The following is a 15038-nucleotide window of genomic DNA, read 5'->3' on the forward strand; positions in this document are numbered from 1 at the left end:
ATTACGTCCTTCCTATCCCGTAGCGCAGACCCAACTGATTTTCCATTTCCAGTTTTTGTAACTCGCCGGAACAGCAGTTCGTAATCGTGCGGCATAATGGGCGCAATTTTATTGTCATAATACATTTGTTTTGTTACTAATTGGCTCAATAATTTGACGTATATAATGTTTAATACAATGTCTACCCCATGGTCCATTGGGGTTTATGATAATTTCTTCTACTTTTTAACGAAAATCTTATTACCAAAGTAAATAGTAAATAAAACCTAAAATACTTATCATTAGGGAATATTTAAACATATACAACTAAACAAATCGTTTAGAAACATATATAGAACAAATTATTTCAGTAATGAAACGACAGTTACATGACTTAGATTGTTACTATGTAGATAAATATTTATTATATCTTTTCAAGTCATATACATAAACTTACTTCGTAGGCTTTGTAGGCCGTAACAGTGTGCGTAATAAGTTACGTGGCTTTGATCATCATGCTACGAAATGCTACGAGTTTGTTTCAAAGCCCGACTCGAATTACGTTTTGTTAAGCTATATATTTACGGTTTACGCAACAGATGTGACCACTGCCATTATCCTAACATCGTTAGTCACACGCACTTAACCTGTAAATATATTCATTAATGGTGAGAAGCATTAGTTATAGAAACAAACAATACACTTATGACAGCAATCACGAACCTAATAGACAGTTACGATCCTAATTGGAACGTCAGGACCACGCAATGTACTAGAACTAAAATAGTTACTACGAGTAGCTATATGCCTATTAATCACTATATGAGGTTGTCAAAGACAGGATGAGTGAAATTGACTTCCAAAGAGTCAATAGAGTACCGAATCTATAGGTAGAGTATGTATCTACACACCCTTCGCTTGCCCCTTGTATCCGAAATTCGGCCACGGTTCAATACATTGTAAAGTACAAATTATACAAAACTGTTCCAAACCGGCAAACGTTAATAATAATAATTTGCTAATTAGTTACGAACGAACTTATAAAACGTACTTGGACAGTATTTATATCTTGCAATAGTTTTTGTAAGAACTATTGTAGACCCTAAAGAGAAAATCCAATACATTAATAACCTTGATTACTTAGACATTGTGGAACAAGTTCTTTTTCGACCCTGCCCTGAAAAGCAGTGTCGAACAATCAACGAATACGGGGCTATAAGTAATCTACAAGTTCGTACAGTCCGCGGAAATAATGTATACGGAGAAAGGACAACGCTCCACGCCTTATTGATTGTTTACTCTCAAATCTTAAAATTACACCCAAAAACTGCAAAGGTATCATTAAAAGGTAATTTTCGCCAACCTGAAATCTGATTGCTTGCTTGCAATAATATAGGTAAGGTAAGGTAAGGTAAGGTAGGGTGGACTCAATTTCCGCACTTAGACGCGTAGTCGGTCCGTTGTGCGTAGAAGCCCTGGCTAATTTAGCCAGCCCAACTCCTTCCAGAAGCACAGAAGTCTCCCGGGCACTTCACAGGCTTTGCGGAGCGACCTCACTGTTCCGAGGATTTTTGTACGTTGATTAGCCACAGCCTCGCATTCCAGGACTACGTGGGTGACTGATTCCTCTGCGCTGAAACAGCCACTGCACAAGGGGCTGTCTGTTGCGCCTAGGACGAAAAGATGTTTGTTAAGGAGACAATGGCCCGTGATTGTCCCTATCATTGTTTTGAGATTGGTTCTGTTCAGGTTTAGAAGTCGCTTAGTAAGTTGCGGGTTCACAGCCGGCAGAGCCATTTTGGACTGTTTGCAATCTACACTTCGCGACCATCGTTGATTCTGGAGTACAGTGGATCTCTGGCGAATCCAGGTTCGAACTAGCGAGAAGGGCAAGGGGAGGAGCGGATGCGGGCCAGCAGGCATCATACCAGAGCCTCTTCTCGCAAGCTCGTCGGCTGCATCGTTGCCGAGAGAGCCACTGTGTCCCTTAATCCACTGTAAGGTAACTCTATTTGTTAGAGCTATTGCCTCCAGTGCTTCGTGAAACTCCAGTATTAATTTGCTGTTTGTGTTTTCGTTACCGAGCGCCATCAGCACGGATGCACTGTCCGATATGAGCTTAATGTAAAAGTCATTGACTCCCATCCGCTGTACGGCTCTGGCTGCTTCGGTTAGAGCGACACATTCACATTGGAAGATTGTGCTTTGTGTGCCCAGAGGTAGGTGTATGTTGATGTTGAGATCAAAGGAGAAAATACCAGCGCCTGAGCCACACCCTGTTTTTGAACCATCAGTGTATATACGTAGCTCATTCAGGGGCGACTGATCCTGCTCCTCTTCTCTCAGTTGTATAAGATATTTCTTGTTGAATATTAATTGATTAGTGATTCTGTCACATGGCGCAGCTATAAGAGGTTGGTACTCTATTGCCCTGTTGAGAATCACTGTGTGTGAGCTGTAGTGGTTTTTTCCCCATAGGTCCAATACCATAAGCCTGATGGCCGCTAGTGCTGCCTCCTGCTGTATGTGTAGGTCCAGAGGTAAGATTTGCAGGGCTATCTCCATTGCTGCGGTCGGAGTTGTTCTCATACAACCGCTAGCAGCGGACAAGGCAAGCCTTTGGAAGCGTCCCAGTTTCGTGATCGCCGTTTGAAGTTCAGATCTTGGCCACCAAACCAGGGCTCCATAGGTCAGCATTGGCCTGATTATGGCAGTGTTATTTTAGGCGATAAGCCCCATTTCACGCCTAGCATCTTTTTGCATTGATAGAAGGCGATCGTTGCTTTGCTCAGTTTGTGTTCTAGGTGTTTGTTCCAGAGCAGTTTACTGTCCAGAATCACACCCAAGTACTTTATTTCATTTTTGAGTTTGAGTTGTGTGTTGAAGAGTTTTGGAATCCTGTGTGATCCCAGAACCCTCCGGTTTGTAAAGAGTATTAACTCTGTTTTTGATGGGTTGACAGATAGCTCGTGCTTGTTGCACCATCTCTCAATTACTCGCATAGGGTACTTTCAAAGCTCCCCGATATCAAGATAGCTATGTTGTCCGCATAACCCACTGTGTAGAGGTTGCCAGCGTTGAGTTCTGTGATGAGCTCGTTAACTACGAGGTTCCACAGTAGCGGCGATAGGACACTACCTTGTGGACAGCCTCTGCTGACAATGCCCCGTGTTGTGGAATTAACAGTGAACTGTATAGCTCGTTGTTTTAGCATGTTGTTTATCCACCCTATCAGGGTTGATGATACTCCACATGTAACGAGTGCTCTGGTTATGCTCGTGAAGTTTGTTTTGTCAAAAGCGCCTTCGATGTCAATAAATGCACCAAGGGTTGACTGTTTTAACTTCAGGGAGTCGCCAATGCGAGACACAAAGTTGTGGAGTGATGAATCTGTTGATTTGGGTGCAGGAATTTGGAACCTGGCTACGTATTTCCAGATCTCCAAGCCTCTCCATTGTTTTTAACAGGAAAGATGTGAGGCTTATGGGTCTGAAGGATTTCGCCTGGGTATAGTCCTCTCTGCCTGGTTTTGGGATGAATATTATTTTCACTTCCCTCCATTTCAAAGGTATGTAGCGGTGGGCTATACATGCTCGGAAGATTGAGACAAGATAGTCCACCAAAAGGTTTCCACTCCATCTTAGTAGGCCTGGGAAGATGCCATCCAGGCCAGCCGCTTTGAATGGTAGGAAGGAGTTGATTGCCCATGTTAATTTTTCATTTGTGATTATTTTGTGAGCTACATTCCAGTCTGAGTCGGTGGTGGCTCTTTCTGAGTAGGGTTGCCATGCCTGGTCGTTGGCAATTATGCAGCCTGGAAAGTGTGTTTCCATCAGTAGTTCACATGTTTCTGCATCGGTTTTTGTAAATGATTTATCAGGTTTTTTAAGACAACCGATTGAGTGATAAGGCTCACTAGAGAGGTATGATTTCACTCTGGTTGCCTGGTTGTTGCTTTCAATGCGGTGCAGAAGTGTCTCCAGCCCTCTTGCTTCCTAGAACGTAAAAGTTTTTTGAATCGTCTTCTCGCGATTGTGTACTTGTCCCAGTCGGCAGGTAAACGGGTATTTCCTGCTCTATTGAACAGCTTCCTGACCTTCTTTCGGTGTCTCTCCAGTTCGGGGCACCACCAGTTATGTCTACTCCCCCACCTAGGCATGGTAAGGGGACACGACCGTTCAAAGCTGGTCAGGAGTTATTAACGTTAGGTTATTTACATGTTTGTCTATGTCTTGTACATCAATGGTGGTTGGTATTGTTAGTTTGCTTACCTCTGAGCCGATTATACTGTAAAATTTTACTGAATCAGTTCTCCGAGGTATGCGTCGTGGTTGTGGTTTAGGTAGCTCCCCTTTGATTGCAAAGCGGATCCACCTGTGATCTGAGCATGATAGCTCTCTGGAGACATGCCAGTCCTGTATGTGATCTGACAGACCAGAGGTCACCATTGTTAGATCGATTATGGTTTGCGAGCGTGCGTTGATAAAGGTTAGTTCAGAGCCGCTGTTTGCTAAGATAAGATTATTGCTAAGAATGAAGTTAAGCATATTCTCACCTCGAGCGTTGGTATTTGCATTACCCCATAGCGTGTGGTGCGCGTTGGAGTCTGCTGCGATTATAAGCTCCAGTTTCTCCCTCTCACAGTAGTCAGCCAGAAGGCCGAGTTCTGGAGTGGGCACGTCCTCGTCACACGGTAAGTAGGCGGACGCCAGGGCGATGTCTGGATGTGCGTCCCTAGGTAACCTAATGGTTGTAAGGTCCCTTGAACACAGTTCGTTAATTAGGTATGCTGGTACATGTTTAGGTATGATAATGCAGGTTCTTGGGTTACTTACGGAGGTATCCAGCAAAAGTTTACCACCGGTGTTACCCAGGCCGCATATCTTGCCATTCCTGATCCACGGCTCCTGGATCGCGGCAATGGTCTTCGGGTTGGTCTCCAGCAGTCTGCGTAGTGAAGCCGACGGTCTGGATAAGGTCAGTCCGGTTAGGGGGAGGAGCGCAAACAGCTGTCGCTGAATTCACTCCCCCCTGTCTCCTGAAAGAACTCGTCATCCGAGGTTAGTTGCACCGGTGAGGGTGGTTGTTGAACTGTCTCCATGGGGACGTTTGCCTCGGCGACCGCGGCTACCTCCGTCGTTGACGAGGGTTCATCCTTTTCCAGAATTCGGATATAGATGTTCCCCATCAGATAGTAGATGCGGCGTTCGTGTGCTTTGATCTTTGAGATCTTATACTCCGGAACACGAAGGAACAGAGATACGCCTGTCGGGTCCTGTGTTCTACGTTCGTGAGTCAGGGTCCAAGATCTGATGTTTAGGTGGCGGTTTTGCCTGGTGATCAATTTCCGTAAAGTTTCCGTGCTACCAGTGAACTCTGGAACATGCAGTAAGCACGGCACCTTCTTCGGAATGTCTGACTGAGCCCGACCCACCAGTTTGGTGTCCGGTATCGGATTGTTGATGACATCGCATGCTCCGGTAAGCCACCCCAGTGTGTAGGTATCCTCGCACCAAGTTTTTGAGGACACCATCTGAGAAGTGGGCTCTACCCCGGAATCTGATGTCGTTGGGTTCAGTTGCTAGGGTAGCTTCAAGATCCGCCATGAGCTCATCTTGGATTTTACCCTCGATTTGTAGGCGGATGTTATCTGCCTGTTCTTGTGTCATGTCTATAAAGGGCTCAGTCATCACGGCAACACAAAGCTCGTTGGCTTTATAGGATGCTGCCGCTTCCGCGTAACTGGCCGAGGTCCCTGACTCCAGCTGGAGTTTGTTGGGTTTAACCCTTTTACTCTCCCCAGTCGGTGTCACGGTTTCCTCCGGCCGATCGCGTTTCTGGCCCTTTGTTTGTTGTTTGGTTGATTTTGGGTTTTTGGTTTGCTAACCCCCTCTAGGTTCCTTACCGCACTTAGAGCCAATAGGCTAGAGCGCGGCAGAGGACCTAGTCGGCTTCGGTGCCCTTTTCCCGCCTCCTGCAGTTGTGGTGACCGCGGGGGCAGTTCCAGGATTCTCAGGTAGCCTCTGAGAGCCGGTAATCAGCTGTTGCTGTTCCGTCGCTCTTTTGGCCTTCCTGAGCCGTCGCCTTTTTGAGGAGCTTAGGACCATTCTGGGAGTCGATTCCTGAATCGCTGATTTCAGGGCCGACATGTCCATGGTCGAGGTTTGTGCACTGGACGTGCTCACCGTCGCAGCCTCGGTCTTCCGCATCGATCTTGCTTCGGATGCCCCCCTATGGACGCAGACATTGCTGTATCATCCTTCGGAGTTGCTATCTTCTGCTCGACCGACGCAGTCAGCCTGGCCGCAACAGTGGACGCATCCTTGTGCGGTGGTGTATGAGATACCAATGGAGTGGGCACGGTTAAGGGTGCATCTCGGTTTGGCGCTTCCTCAGTCGCTACCCTCTCCTTTGGTGCCTCGGACGCTGCCCTATTGGGTGCATCCGTTTGCGAGATAGGGGCATCAGAGTATCGTGTCACTGGTGACTTGCACCTCGACACGTCCTACGACGCAACCCTGTTTATGTTAGTTTTAGGCGCATCCGTGGATGCAGCCTTTTGTTGGTTTGTGTGTTTTGCCTCTTTATCCATGAGGTGGTATAAAATAGATTCACCGTCGGATCTCTTTACCCGCCACGGAGCCCTCAAGTCGGGGACGTCCCTTGCTCAGCAAGCGACGTCAGAGCTACTCCTTCGGTATAGAGCCAGCGTAGAGGGGCAGGCGCGTCCGCACGCCGCAAGAGAGTACGGAGCTGTTCGCATCCCGAGACGATGACGCAAACTCACCCCGAGTCCCGTGCCACGCCGACGCCCCCCCCCCCCACACCCCGACTCTCGCTTGGTAGCCCTCTTACGGGATACCACAGCCGGTTGACCGTGGTCAGCTAATCCACGGCCTCCCGTGTGAGGGGAAATCCAGACCAAAGAGGTGTGTTGTGTGCAGCGCACAACTGTACCGGCGCACTACTCCACTCAACCTCCAGGACTCCTTCATCCCCCCGTACGGGTCCCCGCGCACAGCACAAACACGCGGGAGGTCATTTACTGTCCTTTTATTTTGGATGATGACATGAGCTCTACATCCCTGCAAAAGTTCGCTTGGTGGTTTTAGTTACGTCTAATACATAGGGTATTAGATTAAATCAGGGTTGGCAACCTCGGGAAGGTTAGTCCACCAAACTTGCCTTGGGGATCACAGCGACCTGCGCTACCCCCAAGACCACGCCTCCCTACCCATCAGAAGGATGTGGTAGGGTGGGTTTGCACCTATGCTACCATGCTAATGCAAGCATGTCGTGCTGGGAACCGTAGAAGCATAGATCCAAACCTAACCCCTTGCAATAATATATTAAGAAATAATAAATATACTAAAAAGTAAATATTGTATATCGATGGTAATTGTTCGCCTAAATTTTTTTTCCTCTGACTGAGAGATACTTAATGATAAGTTGTGCCACTGTCTTATGATGAATATCAAACACTTAATACTTAAATAAATTAAGCCAATATTGTTAATATTATATAGTTTGTAAACATAATATTAAATAATCGTTTGTATTATACAAAAGTCGATCAAAATTCAATACATACCTGAAGCTGATATTTCTGAAAGTTGCTTCTGTTGTAATGGTTGCCGTAACCACACCCTTTTTGGGAACTGGACTCCACGCTTTGTAAACCCATTCCAGCAAGAGCTAAGTTCGATGGCCGTTATTTGAGAGATGTTCAAATGTATGTAAAAGGAAACTCTTTGTTTGAAGTTGGATGTCAACTGGCTTAACTTGTTTAAAATATGAGCTTATAACTTATATAAAATTAGGGGTGGCGTTGCGGGGTAGCCACGCAAAAACTAACTTGGCTTATCTAAGGGTTCACAAATCTAAGTGACACACAAATGTATTCTACCTTTTTAGACATTATCAGCAACGAGAATGTTGTATAACAATTTAGGAGTGTGGGTAACACTAAAGGGCTCATTTTGGCTTCAAGTTAACTGTTAACATTTTGCTTACGCTTCTAATTACTTACTAAAATAATAATGTAACTTAACTAACGTTAGTATATTCTCATGGCTTACGACAGAAGTAAAACAGTTGATTCTTGAATCATCAGGCCTCAGATATAAGTTAATTATACCAAATGGAGTTGGTAGAAAAACCCTTCGAACGTCCAAGTTGGGAATGCCATTTTTTTAAATTCTATTTAGTGCACACTCATATTCTAGTTATAGAATGAGATTTTATTGTTTGTTAAAATGGAAATAAATTAATATTAAAATTATCATACCGTTTAATTGTACGTTTTGCCTCGTTTACTGTTATTCATCCAATATAACGCAACCATAAATAATATGTTTTTCTATTGAATATTTTTAATGACGGCGCGTGAAAGTTTTAATTTGCATCCTATTCACTACACATCAAAGCGGTGGACCAACATGAATGAACTAAATTATTATTCTTCTTCGTGCTTCCAATGTATAATTAAGTTAGTATGATATGACTGCTTAATTTCTGTTCGTTTGCTAGGTTTCTCAACAACAACAAAAAATGTGTGCGTGTACTACACACGTAAGAAGTGAAACTTCTTTATGACCTTATTATTCGAAAAATGATCTAATATATGCAACTTTACAAAAATTGGGTAAACAAACAGCTTGGGTTAACAAAAGGCTTTTATTATCATAGACATGAATAAAAATAATACAATTATTCAATTTTACCTTATTACTACTAAGATTATAACATAATTTCATTAATTGTAATATAATTATTACTATCCAATGATAGTCAGTAGATTATCATAGCTTCGAATCCACCGGGGCAGGGACAACAAAAAGATGGCGCGTAACCGAAAAATGTGTCTGTAATTTTTTTTCCAACGCCGATACAGAATTTTTACTTCAAAAAAAGCCAATTGGGACATGTGTGGAAAGTTTTGTATATAATCAGTGAGGCGTGAGGTAGACACGTTTTTCTATTAGACTTATAAATACGGCATTAGGACTATCATAACTGCGGGATCGATTCCAGCTCTCTTATTCTGTAAAATTCAAATGGCGTTGTTCTTTCAATATCCTTAGCGTTAGTGTGGATAACTTCAAATTATGTAGTATGGACTTTATATCGAAATAGAGTAACCGTTGGAAGTTACGTCTCCATCTATATTAGGGTTAAACTTGAACCAATAAGAATGTTCGATTTAAGATTAAATATTGAATAATTTCTCATTACAATGCTTGCAATTACGCGTTGATTTAAACCTTCTACAGCCTAATAACTCAACGTTATCGTAGTTATATTTCAAGAACAATAACGTTCTTATAACTATTAAACAAAGCGTTGTTTGTCAAATATAACTGTTTGGTAAGGCTTCGATAAGGCTAACTGCCCTAAACTTCCCACTCATTCCCTTGTAATTCGTCTAACAACATGGTGTACCGTCGACTGATAAGCCTCGGAGTTCTCTTATGTATTGCGAGTGTTGTAAGTACAAGATACATTACTTCATATTAAATCTGAATTATAGAATGATGGTTGAGACCATTATTAAATGTAGGCTTGTTTCTTCCACTTCGAAATACGTGGTATATATATACCACGTACCCATACCATATCTAATACTTATATATATATTAGAGTAGTAAGTAAGTATTAAGTATTAGAGAAATTTTAATAGATTAGTGGAACTGCCACTCCTATCCGCGTATCAGCCTTAAATGAAAATTCATTGTGATATCGTTATTATTAAATATAATTCAGTCTAATTAACCACTTTCAACTAATGTACTTATTCATTTCTCGCTTCCTCTAAAATTAATTGTCGTGGTGAATCTACCCTATAGTTTTGAGATAATCTCACGACCTTGAAACTTTTATCCTTCACTTAGGGCTCCGACTGTTACCTTAGGTCTCTTGGGGCAGACATTCCAGACTTATTTATACATTCACTATTTATGTGTTAGGGTAAGTCTGCATGGCTTAGGGATGCGTAGGGTTGTTAGGTTCTTGCATCTCACTCTCTCATTTAGTTATCTAATGCAGCTTGCTCATACATACATTACATATACTATACAGATACTCTTGACATTCAATACATATAGGCAAATTTAAACACATAGTTCACAGTCCACTGGCTGTTCAGTACACTTACGTGTTTTTGTAAAATATTTACGCTCTGCTGAAAAGGAAGAAGTACTTTTATTAGAGATAAAACTACAATACTATGAATTAGAGGGTATCTTCTTCTATTATGTTAAACATTTTCAAGGCAAAGGTAATTAAGAATGCTATTACATTTGGAACACTCTACTTACTTTAAATAATTAGACCGATTGTGTTCGATTGAATTAACTGAAGTTATTCATTCCAATTTTTTTTTAAATCTATTACCAAAATTGTATTGGAGGTTAAGCATATACTTGCCTTTAAGCGAAGGGTTGAAAGCATCTTTGCATGTTCAAAGAATCTTTGGTTCACAATAAATTACGTATATTGAAATGAATTATATAATCACGCAGCATATTGTGCTTTGCAAGAGCAGTGTTGGCCTAGTGGCTTCAGCGTGCGACGCTCATCCCTGATGTTCGATCCCCGGCTGTGCACCAATGGATTTTCTTTCTGTGCGCATTTAACATTAGGTCGAACGGTGAAGGAAAACATTGTAACGAAACCGATTTGCCTAAGACCCAAAAAGTCGACGGCGTGCGTCAGGCACAGAAGGCTGATAACCTACTTGCCAGTTCGATTTAAAAAAAATGATCATGAAACAGATACAGAAATCTGAGGCCCAGACCTGAAAAGGTTGTAGCGCCATTGATTTATTTATTGTGCTTTGCGATATGCTTCATGTGGTTGGCGCATAGTTTAAAATATGTATCCAACGATGGCGCTTTATGCATGAGGGTAAAATTATAAGCGCTGATTCACCTGCTACAAGTAATAAGTACGAGATAATTTTAACTACTTTAATTAAGTTGAGGCAACTACCACAATTCTCTGTAATGTCTGCGCCAACTGTTAATCTTCCCATTAAGTTTCGCGGATCAAGACAGTTTTCTGACGAAACGACTCGCTTTATGAACATCTTAACAGCTTTATTTTGTGACGAATGTAGGTTAGTCACAATATTGACAACCCAATTTTTCTGTTCTAATTATAACTGTTTTGTAACATTTTAGGCTCAGTAGGACATGTTCAGGTGTGTTAACATAAATATTAAGAGACGGTTATTCTTGTAAAATAATAACACAAATAACTACCCTGAAAATATAATATAACATTACGAATATGCTTCATGAATAAGCATACAATGCCTTGGAATGCAGCAAAGTTAACAGTTATTACTCAAGTGCTCATACAAAGTCCGATAGTATTCACAAGGAATTCTACCACAGAGCAACAAGCATCAGGAAGCGCAATCTGAACTTCAATATTTTGCTCTGCACTTTTATCTCGACGACCAATTAATCGATCATTGGCAATTAAAGTCGCATTTCCGAATGCTTCCGATAGACATCAATTTCTATAAAAGTGAATAGCATAACTCGATTCGCCGGATTTTGTAGGAAAGTTTAAACAGCCAGATTTATTGTTTGGCTTGCATCGCGACAACCAATTTGTCCTTAGCATCGTTTTATATAATATTTGTTAATGTAATTAAAGTTTTAAATAAGGAAAAACGTTGGATTTATTATCTGAATCGAAAAGGGTTTAACGATTAAAATGACCTTCTGGGGTATAATTATACGCTACAAATCTTTGGGTCTAAGGCATCACCGTTTTCTCACGATATGCTCACACATTTCACGATGTGTGCACAGCTCGAATCTACGACCTCAGGGATGAAAGTCACACGTTGAAAACTCTAGGCCAACATTGCTAATTTCATTTATATATTTCATAGCATAATATAAATTCAAACTATAAAATTGCATCGAGACTTCTAGGTTATATTATATAGTTTGAAATCACGCACATTAAGACACCACAAAATTACACCTATACATTCCTTTTTAAATTAGCATTTAATTATTTTTACAGATTTCCAAAATAGTTCTGCCACATAAGCTACGGTATTTAGAGAACATGTTAAACGCGGAAGTAATTGCTAAAGCCGCAAAGATACGTCAGAGGATGGAAGCTAATCCGAACATACCAGACAGTGACAAAAGTTGGCCGATGTTACTTGCAAAATATCAGGAAGACGAGAAGAGAAACGCCCCCGTGTACTCTTACAACAGTCTGTATGGACGAAGAATGCCGAACTATTAGATTTTAAAAAGTAGCTATTACAACTTAAACTTAGTTATTAAAAATACCAACAAATTTCGCTTGTTTTGAGTTACTCTTGTGAAGTTTTGTCTGTCTGTGTTTCAGTCCGTCAGACACAGAATTCTCGTCCTACTCTTCTATAAAAAATAAAAATATCCAAAGGAACGGGCCAATCTGCGACCTAGACCTATAGGGAGCAGGTTTAACGACATTGGTTTATTACTATTCCTGGGATTGATTTCTCGGAAAGAAAACACATTTTAGATTATAAAGAGAGGGTTGATCAATTAAAAATTTTGCATCCTCTCCTCCGAAACAAGCAAAAACTAGTACTCATATTATGAACAAACTTTATTGCTGACAAAACATGATAATAATCTCGTTTAAAATTACCGTAACATCCTTGTGTATTATCTTTTCATTAAGGAGTAAGCCTTCTGAGCCTGGTCCAACGTTTATAAATATAGATTATTACTTATAATAACACAAATCTTAAAATGTTTAGATTTAGTTCGAAAAGTTTGATATAATGTTACAGCATGAAAGTTTGCATTGCCGAATCAGAATATATTGTTCATCGTAATATTCATTTATAGTTACAATTAGATCGGTTTATTATTTTAAACGTGTTCAATTTATTTTTTATCTTAGGATTACTTTATATCGAGAAAAGACTCTCAGTAAAGAGATTAAGTGAATCATAATATGATATTGATTTTTGTTATATTCTTACAATAATGGATTATCCACCCTAAGTAGATTTATGAATAATATTATTTAATGAAAGAGCCTCAGAAAAAACCTAGGTCATCACAATTGAATAAATATATGGGCAGTATAATGTTTCAAGTGCACTAGCTTTAGAATTAGTTAATTTTTTCATTTTAATTTTCTAGTAGAGAAAGGTCTGTGAAGAGTCTCTCTGACCTTAAGTCAAGAATAAATCCAATGTATATTCAAAACATCTCCGACTTTTCGAAAACAGCACATTGTCATCAAGCACTCTTTAATTACTGAAAGGATTTAAAGTCGAAATCGCTGATCGCTTGTTTGATATAACTACGCTTTAACTTGGGAGACCAGTGTAATTATACATTGATGTAGAGCTATTACTGACAAAACCATCCTATTCGAGCAATTGCTCGTTGAATTTCAGTGAGACCGTTTAAAGGATTTCAATAGTGATTTTGCGATTTAAATTAAACTCATATCGGCTTATGACTGACTCTTATCCCTGAGGTCGTAGGTTCGATTACCAGCTGTGCACCAATTGATTTTCTTTCTATGTGCGCATTTAACATTATCTTCGAGCTAATTTAGCACATTAGCGGTGAAGAAAAACATCGTGAGGAAACCGGCTTCGACCCAAAAAGTCGACGGCGTGCGTCAGACACAGAAGGCTTATCTAGGTGATATCTTGCCTATTCGATTAACAAATAATCAATAACAGATACAGAAATCTGAGGCCCAGACCGAAAAAAAATTTGTAGCGCCATTGACTTATTTTTTCATATCGGCTTATAAACCTGTGGAACGGTGAATTTGATAGACCAGTAAAACATTTTAAGTTACGGCTTAGGGGGATTAAATAGTGACCTTGGCCTCAAATTCTATATCTTTTTTCTACATTGGATAATACTGACGACGTTTTGGATCTTAAATATTCTGGTTTGTTCGCGTTGTTTCCCTGGACGGTAGGAGTAAGTATTTTTCGCAACCAGTATATGACCACAGTCCTAATAACCACCTAACTACGTAACATCGCTCGATAGCGGAACTCATGTAAGCAAGATAAGATTTTTCATGTTTGCGTTTTAGTTGCGGAATCAAACTAATAATAAAACTTTATGATAAATATTTTAGTTCCCTGTGCATCAGATTTTACAAAAAAGTTCAAGGCTAAGTTAATACTACTAAAATGTGTTCAATTTTTCATGTATTTTTAATTATTATGAAAATATTCAGTCAATAAAATAACCAAATCAAGTCAGTTTCTTCGGTGTCAATTTAATTTTTTCGTTAACTAGGCCACGGTTACCTCTTAAAATAATTCAATGCATAATTTCACCGTCAACCGTAATTTATTCCTCTTAAGCCTTTTGAAATTATTCTTATTCATAAACTAAATTAGTTTATTAATCTTTGATATTAATTTATTTTCCCGACGGAGAAACATTCAACGGCTATAATAGGCGAGTAAAGTACGATTTAAAAGAAGTAATACAAAGTATTTAGGAAATACAAGTCGTAATTCTTTTTAGGAATATTCCATACGACTTTTCAATAGATTCCCGAGAGAAATAGAAGCCTTTCAATACATTTAAATCATATGCAATATCTGCTTACAAAGGCTAAATTGTGATATAATGTCCCTGTCACTAACATTGTACTTTAACAATAGTAGTGTTTGTAAATGAGTTGCATCCATACCCTATTTACACAATGTATTAAGTAATCAAGATGGATAAAAATGTGGTGAAAATCTGTTGAACTGTATCTCAAATGTTATTCTCAGACCAAGGCGCAAACATGGGTGTGCCTGTAAACTTAAAGTTAACATATGACGCAGATTAACAGGCAAGTACTTCAGTGGAGTTGTACGTAAATTTTGAAATTTTACCTGTATATGAGTCATCGTTAGTCTAGCACCACCTGGTTATTCGACCACGAAATGTGAACACATTTCGCGGTATTTTTGACTAAGACTCTTCAAGAAACAGCGCATCACTCTAGAAACTACTTCCAGACAGGCGGAATCAATCACACGCAAGGTAAGATTTCGCAGT

Source organism: Pieris brassicae, chromosome Z (genome assembly GCF_905147105.1).
Source record: "Pieris brassicae chromosome Z, ilPieBrab1.1, whole genome shotgun sequence".
Taxonomy (NCBI): Eukaryota; Metazoa; Arthropoda; class Insecta; order Lepidoptera; family Pieridae; genus Pieris; species Pieris brassicae.